Source organism: Corylus avellana, chromosome 10, assembly GCF_965113065.1.
Source record: "Corylus avellana chromosome 10, dhCorAvel1.hap1.2, whole genome shotgun sequence".
Taxonomy (NCBI): Eukaryota; Viridiplantae; Streptophyta; class Magnoliopsida; order Fagales; family Betulaceae; genus Corylus; species Corylus avellana.
This window is the reverse complement of record NC_142499.1, coordinates 19,496,206-19,504,766: the sequence shown is the minus strand read 5'-3', so window position 1 is coordinate 19,504,766 and position 8,561 is coordinate 19,496,206. Positions and strand designations below refer to the sequence as shown.

General features: G+C 36.4%; 1 pseudogene across 2 annotated transcripts; it reads right to left on the bottom strand.

Moving 5' to 3' along the window:
• Nucleotides 1-1,840: 1,840 nt before the first annotated feature.
• LOC132192061 (scarecrow-like protein 9 pseudogene) lies at nt 1,841-5,233 on the bottom strand (annotated as a pseudogene). Of its 2 annotated transcripts, none has more exons than XR_015909341.1 (2): nt 4,996-5,233; nt 1,841-4,825 (listed from the first exon to the last, which is right to left on the bottom strand). The product of XR_015909341.1 is annotated as a scarecrow-like protein 9 pseudogene, transcript variant X1 (transcript). The 2 variants fall into 2 exon arrangements; XR_015909342.1 differs by having other exon boundaries at nt 1,841-4,682.
• Between the last annotated feature and the right edge of the window lie 3,328 nt (nt 5,234-8,561).

Sequence of the window (8,561 nt, the reverse complement as noted above, 5' to 3'; positions counted from 1 at the left end):
TTTGCAGATCACACAGGTTGGGGTCCATCACCAGTCTCTTTTCGGTTGAATTTGATGCTTGGGTTGTGATTTTTGTTGGGGTTTCTCTTTCTGCCATGGCCCTGTGGGTATGTAGTTTGCTAGGTTGATGGGTTTTTGGACTTATGAGGTGAAGGGACTAATTGATGATGATTTTTCTTTGGGTTTTGGCTTTTGATTTTGGGAGGACCGAATTGGTGATGCTTTGTTTACTGTAGCAGTTAAAGTAGAATAGCTAATGTGAAGCTATTCTGCTGAAGCTAAAAAAATAGTAAAAATAACTAAATGTAACTAATATTTCTCTTTTAGATAAGCTGCTGAGATGTTAATAACGGTGCGGTAGTGAGAGTGATAGTGAAGCTAATGAGGATGGCAATGTCCGGTGAAACACATCATTTGTTTTTTTGTTTGTTTTTTGTTTTTGTTGATATTGTAATATTGAGCATAATGCAATACCCTAAATATTACACCTAATCCAAATTCCTTTTATAGCTATTAAATAGGTACAAACCAGTTTATAGCTAAATTTTGTCCCCCATTGAATACAAGAAAGCGAGAGCTCTAGATAAAATATTCGTTTTCTTTGGGTCATCTTAGTGACAGACAAAGTGAAAACAAATAAAAATAAAAAACAAACAAACAAACAGAAAAATATAATACACAAAAGACCAAAAGTGCACCACAACACGAATAATTGGGACAAAAAGATAAAAAATAAGAAGTCCCCCCCTCCTCTGGTTGAGGGCAGAGAAGTTGACATAGACCCCAGCTTCCACCAAATAAGAACAATTAGACAACTTAAAAACAACAAAAAAAAAAAAAAAAAAAAAAACAATTAGACAAGTCTAAAATTCAACAAATAAAACCTCAAGCATGTTATAATACTATAAGTTATTAGATAAATGTTTTGTTAGTTTCATCAAAATCAAGTAAATTTGTAGGATTAACCCACAATTTTTCCTTGTGAGGAAACTTTAGTCAAAATCAAAACAAGCAAACTACTAAAATAAGAGCTTCAACCGAATAAACTACTAAAATTTTAAGCTTTAATATTTATTTACGAAAAATAAGAAAATTGAGATAGAAAAATAATGCAAAAATTCATAGACCACAACCACACTAGTTTATTCGGTTGAAGCTCTTATTTTAGTAGTTTGCTTGTTTTGATTTTGACAAAAGTTTCCTCCCAAGGAAAAATTGGGGGTTAATCCTACAAATTTACTTGATTTTGATGAAACTAACAAAACATTTATCTAATAACTTATAGTTTTATAACATGCTTCAGGTTTTATTTGTTGAATTTTAGACTTGTCTAATTGATTTTTTTTTTTTTTTTTTTTTTTTTGGAAGTTGTCTAATTGTTGTTATTTGGTGCAAACTGGGGTCTATGTCAACTTCTCCGCCCTCAACCAGGGTAGGGGGGGACTACTTATTTTTTATCTTTTTGTCCCAATTATTCGTGTTGTGGGGTACCTAAAGGTTTTGCACTTTTGGTCTTTTGTTTTTTTGTTTTTGTTTTTAATTATAAAAGAAGGCAAAAGTTGGACACAAGTTGGGCAAAATAGTTGGGCCATTAACATTTTCCTATATATATAAACAATTATTGTCATAGACTTGTAGAACCCATATGTGGATCCTATAAATTTAATAATAAATTTGAAAAAGAAATATAAAAGAAGATAACATATTGCAATGGCTTGAAGACCAAGACAAATGTTGTGCACAATGGCCTATGGAGAAAGAGAAAGGTCTATTACATTCAGCTTACATAATTGCACTAATAAATAAGTCTTCCAACTTAACAAACAGATAACAAAGTAGCTAATGAAAGAGGGGAAAAGAAGCTAGTATTTCAGTTAAATCTCTGTTGCACTTGTTTCCTCCTTTACATATTAACATGAAATTGACTGTATGCATGTGAAAACACTGAAGACCCTATGGAAGAGACTAAACAACCTAAACATCAGAACACTTTTTTCAAACTAAAAAACAAAAAGAACCCTCCAGAAAGCATTAACAAATGGAGCCAGCTAGTATTTCTGGGGAGAAAGTGTTACAATTTAAATATGCCAGTCTTCTACTAGTGAATTGCATATCCCCGCTTTACCCGACAGCCTTCTCTCAGAATGACCACATTTAACTGCCAGATTATCAACTGAGCCAATTATAAAGTAAGAAGCAGATTAACCACAGATGAGAGCAACTGCATAAGAGATTGATTAAACAAAAGTAGAAACAAGGGGAAGCATTAGCTTGGGTCCTCAGTCATTGCTAAGGAGATGAGAGGACCCCTGACAAGTTGGCTAAGCAGGTTTCCAACAAGAAAGGGCATAGATGATCCGCCCCTTCCATCCTTGCAACAGCCACCGGCCATCTTCATCAATTACAAAATCCTTGTGGTAGCTCGACCTCACCTTACTCATTGCTTTCTTCACAATGTCCCGGTCCATAGGCAGCTGGGCAAACCCAGCTCTTAGGTTTCGGACTTGCCACTGTTTGTATGTCTCCGGCCTCTCCATTCTCTCCCAGCCTTCACAAGCTATAACATTCAAAGCCTCCCTGCCAAAGATCTCTTTCTCAATCAGCATCCTCTCCCGATCTTCACGAGGTACAAGAGTTTCGAGCATATCAAACAGTGCAGAATAGTGAAACAATGCCTCACGGAACCGGGTAACAAAGAAGGGGGCATTGAAGGCGCCGTTAACAATCCCATGGATGAAAATGTCAGGATTGATCTTCCTTATCAAATTGAGGACGATATCTCTTGAACTCTTAACTGACACAGATTCATCATGCAAGCTCTTACCTCGATACAAACAGTTAACAACAAGGAACTCGTCCTTGTCAATTTTAAGTTCCTCAAGTTGAATGGTTTCCCATTTTTTTGCTATGGGGTTGTACTCAAATGGCACACCGAAACTCTCAGCATAATTTGCTAAGCGACGTCCTGTTTCCTCAACTCGCTCTGCTGGCCGAAACCCCGGTTGGGGAAATTCTATTCCAGTAATCCGAAGCTTTGGAGGACCACCATCTCTCCATGAGAGCCTCTGAATAAGGGTGGGCCATTGGAAACCATAAAGGATACCAAAGTCTATGATATGGAGCCTTGTGGCCTTTGCTGCTTCCCTCATTATCATGCTATTTGAAGCAAAATTAGACAACTTCCTAAACGGGCATGCAGCAAGGTATAGATGGTAGGCTTTCAAAATGTCGGCAGCAGATGTTCTTTTACTAACAAGGCCTTTATATATCTGGCTACCAGTACCAGCCATGCGTGCCTCAAGCCCATCAGCAAAACAATATGCCAGTCTCTGATTTCCATCACCAAAAAGAGAAGAGTGCTGCCTGATCTGCTTTAGCAATTCATTTGCACTCCTCTGATCATCAGCTGCAACAGCTTGGGCACAATGAATTAGGAGAGTTCTTAAATCCACCACCTCCTTAATTCCACTTTGTTTCTTACCACGTCCTCTTCCACCGTTAGATCCTTTTGATTTCCCATTCTGTGACGCATTTTTGCCTATCCCATTCTTCAGTACAGTTTTGCTTATTTCATTCGGCAAGGCCTCACGAAGTTCTGAGATATGGTTCCAACCTTGGCCCTTAGTAAGAAGCAACACTGTATCAAACATCTTGGACCGCAGAGTGGATTCAATATATACAGCAGCTTGCTTGCTCCTCCTCTCATCTTCTGTATCTCCATCCTCCTCATAAGACTGCCTCTTTCCCCTAGACCCAGTAGATGAGTACTCCCCCTCTTCCTTTTTTTCCACCTTGACCGGCATCTCGCTAGTTCTTGCCTTTGGTTCCCGAAATAACAACCCATTCGCTTCCAAATTAAAAAACAACTCACTTCCACGAGGAAGAAACATAGTAGCCTCCTCAACCCCCTTCCTGAATTGCCAAACAGATTGATTCTCGCTATTTGTATCTGGGACCTGAAGACTACTACTAGAAGAGTCCACTAAACCATCCAAACTGCTGATCACACTATTTGAAGAGCTATAAGGTGACTGAGAAATTGTATAGAGAGGAAGACTTTGTAATTGGGAATGGAGGGTATAACTATAATCTCTCTGATTTCGAATCAAGTTACTATCACCAAAACAGCTACTGCTATTACTACTACTGGCATAATTACTTACATAGTGATTATCATCTGGGCTCTCACCATTTCCATCAATATAATTCGTGCTATGTACAGGGGAAGGGGGATACTTTTTCCCAAGCAAATCATAGAGGGATTTCTCAGCAGCTTGAAGTTCCAAAGAATCTTGAAGCATGCAAGTCTTATCTTCCATGTCTTCTTCCATAAGAATCTGAGTTATATACCCCAAAACAGTATCAGAGAAGTCACAGTCCTCCGGGGAATCATCCCCTTGGGCCTCACTCGAGCTCAATGCTATCTCATCCGGTTGAAGGTAATGAGATTCCCTAAAATTATGGTCTAGAAAGGCATTCTCGAATCTGGGTCCGGCAACAAGATTTTGATTCGCAAGAACCGAAAAAGATTGATTACCCAATTGTACTCCATTTGCGGAACCCAAAAACCCCCTAAGACGCGGATCCATTTTCACCAATCATGCAAGTCCCAATCCAAATCCGAACCTCAAAGACAAAATTTTCAGAAGTATACCCAAGTTTCTTTTGCAAATGACTTTTTCCTGCTTTTTTACCGAAAAGAGAAAAAGGCTTCCTTCAATTCAAGAAATCCATTAAAATACGCATGAATGATGAACCCCTCCAAAGTAAACCAGCAAGCCTCAAAATTTCAAATTTCACAAACTACATATGAATAAGAGTTAATCTGAAAGTTGTAGAATTACCCAGATAGTATCAGTGAAAGTTAACAAACTAATTACCACCATTTCTTAAGTGACAACAGCAAGGAAAAAGCTTCGAAAGCCCAAGAAAAATGAGCAAGTAATATATATCAAACTTGAGTTTCACAATGAAGCATAGAACAGTAAAACGTACCTCAGAAGAACCCCAGCTGAGAGAGAGAGAGAGAGCAAGTGGAGGACGAGGGAGACCAAAGAGGTTCCCATGTATTTTAATGACCTATGTCTCCGAGGTTAGTGGACCAATTGCGGCCGTTGATTTCATGTCCGTTGCAAGTCACCGGCTACTGCCTGTTAAAACACACGACCAGGGAATCTCGAGTCCTCCTCTAAATCATGATCCAGTAGGACTCGAGTTTCCCAGCCAGCCCCCTGGACGTCACGTGTCCAACAGAAACGATGTGTCTAAGAAAAGGAAAATGCTACAATGCAATCATTTCCCTCCACATTTAGCCCATCAAATCTGATGTGGCAGGCCTTCTTATTAGTTTATTATTCAAAAAATTTAAATTTTTAAATCAAAATTAAAAGAATAAAAAACTAAATAAAAAATAAAAAAGAAATTGCAAGGCCCCAGTTCATGCTAATGAAGTGACCTTTAGGCCCTTGGGAGTGGCCCGACCACCCCCAAGGGTTAAAAAAAATTAATTAATTTTTTTTTTTTTAATTCAGCTCTTGGGGGTGGCCAAACCACCCCCAATGGGCCATGGGGTGGCCGAAGCCACCCCCAACCGCCCATTGGGGGTAGCTGAAGCCACCCCCATGGCCCTTGGGGGTAGCTCCCAAGGGCTAAATCAAAAAAAATAAAATAAAATTGGCCCTTAGAGGTGGGCGAACCACCCCCAAGGGCCTAGAGGTGGCTTCGGCCGGTCTGGGGTGACCGAAGCCACCCCTAGCATGAACTGGGGTGGTCAGCCACCCCTTGCAATTTGGTATGGGGTGTCCAGCCACCCCTTGCAATTTCTTTTTTATTTTTTATTCTTTTAATTTTGATTTAAAAATTTACAGAATTTTAATAATAAACTAATAAGAGGGGCCTGCCATATCAGCATTTGATGGGCTAAATGTGGGGAAATGATTGCATTCTAGCATTTCCCCTCAAAAAATGATGTTTGTCTCATGCAAGTCCCACGTGTCCAACACACAGGTCAGCACATAGGCCTCGGGTGCACGACCACGGCGATCGCCCTTTTTTCTTCTTTCTTCTTTTTGTTATGATTTTCGTGTAATCTAATCTAATCTAATATATACATATAACAGAGGAGTTTTAGACAGGAAAGGCTAACATCGTGACATGTGGTATTTTATTTATCTGACAAATGATTATATTAAATGAAACTGTATGTTTGAGTTTTAAGCAGAAGAGGCTAATATCATGATATATGGCATTCCATTTATGTGACAAGTAATTATTATAAAAAAAAAAAATGTGCTTTAAAATTTTAAAATCAAGACACACGTATTTTTTTTTTCAAACTGCTCTCTTTCTCCATCTCAACTGCCATCAAACAATGTTATCACTTTATCCCCACATTATCTAATATTTAATATCTAATCTAATATAATCTAATCCAATATCAAATATATATAGGGGAGTTTTCAAAATAAAATATTGTTAGTTTAGTTAACTGTCTTCTCAGTTTTCTTTTATACCGGTGTGAACATTAGAAACATCAAATAACTGTTCAATTAAACTGTGTGATCACAAACCTTCAAGTTTTCTACCCACATTCTTCAAACACCCCAAATACCAAATAAGAATCTATGGTCTCTCTATTCCTCTCTTCATTCCCACTATTTATCAATCTCCATGGTCCATATAACTCACCACCTTCTACCGCAAGTAAGACTGGTCACTGCAACCAAAAGCATGGCTACGGAAGAAGAAGCTCTTGAGTCTTGATGATTACACCAAGGATGGGACGGTGAATCACATATTTTAGGGCTTTTCCTGTGTCCATTTTTTTTTTTTTTTTTTGCCATGCCTTGGAAAAAATAATGAAAATTTTGTAGGCCGATGTTTAACAGCGGGAATTAATGCAAAAGTATAAGAAACGTTTTGTTAAAAATAATTAATCAAATTATATATCAGACTTAAAATAATAATTATGCATTTTATCACTTAAATATTCATAATCATTTGAGGTATACTTATTATTTTACTGTACATATGATATTCGGAATTTGAACACAATGTCTTCGAAGGTAGTTACAACTATTATTTTTATTTTAAGTCTTAAAAAAAACACCTTATTTACCTAAAAAAAAATTATACGGACTATTTCAAAACAATGTCACTAAAACTATAGCTATAATCCTTATTAATCATGTTTGTAAATATTGAATATAGGTAATTACTTACAATTATCTAAAGTGCTTTTTACAATTTGTTCTTTGTTTTTTTTTTTTGGGATTACAACGTTATTTTTACAGTCTCTTGAATTAATGTTTTAAAATATTGAATACATGTGATTTCTCTTTCTTCATTGAGAATTCAATTGCAATATGCGTATTTTTTTTTGACATGTCCGCACAAGAGGGTGGGGAGGGAGATTCGAACTAATGACCTCCACTTCATTAAGTGTGGTCCCAGCCAATTGAACTACCTCTTGGGGACGCAATATGCGTATTGCAATACGTGTAGAAATATTTTTATAATTTGAAAGACACGTATTTATACTCTTGAGTTGAAATATGATGTTAACAATATATTATGCTAATATTTCACTTTTTGCTTAACATAATATTATATGTTCTATTTGAATTGGATATAGAAATTTGTTGTTAAATTTTTTCGGTCTTTATGTTTTATATTTGTAAACGATTGCTTTAGAACATTCGGCTTCATTGTTATTTGTTATTGTTGCTTTCTTTTCTCTAATGGATTTAAAAGTTTTGCGGTTTTTATGTTCCTAATGTTTCTCTTTATCTCTAAAACTCCCACCCACATCACCAATTGGATTCTCCTGCAAGATCTAGTTGAATTTGTGTATCATTTCACCTATTTTTCGTTTTCTTTTGACAACTAACTTTCTGTTTAAAACTTTTTTTTTCTCTCTTTTTTCTTTTTCATTACCTATTTATTCGATAAATATAAGAATTTGGGATCTAAAAACACAAAACTATCATCTCTTTAATCTTTTACACTCTTTTGATATTTTTTTCCCATTATTATTATTATTGTTGTTGTTGTTTCACAGTCTCTTTTTAATACGGGTTTGTTATATTTTTCATATATAATACAATTGCGCATTTTTTTCTTTTATTAATTAGAAAAAATACAACTTGAGCATTTGTGTTGTTGTAAAGGGTCTCTCAATGCTTTTCTTTTTCTTTAAAGCTTTATAGAACTTTTTTTTTTTCTTTTCTTTTGCTTTTTCCTGCTTCCTACTTGAAACTTTTTTTTTTTTTTCTATTATTTATGTATCTACTACTTATTATTATTATTATTATTATTATTATTATTTTTTCCTTTCTGTCATTTTTAAAAACAATCCGTGCATTGCATGGGTTTCAAGCTCGTAATATCATAATGTGAAAGTGCGGACGAAGTAAGAATTGGGTCACTCACCCACAGCGACACAAAGAATGAATGATACTTGTAGCGCTTCGCACATATTGAACGTGTGTCGATCGTAGGTTGACTCATCATCGGTCTTTTGTGGGTTTTGACGTGCGTTTGTGTCCATTCTATTGGATACC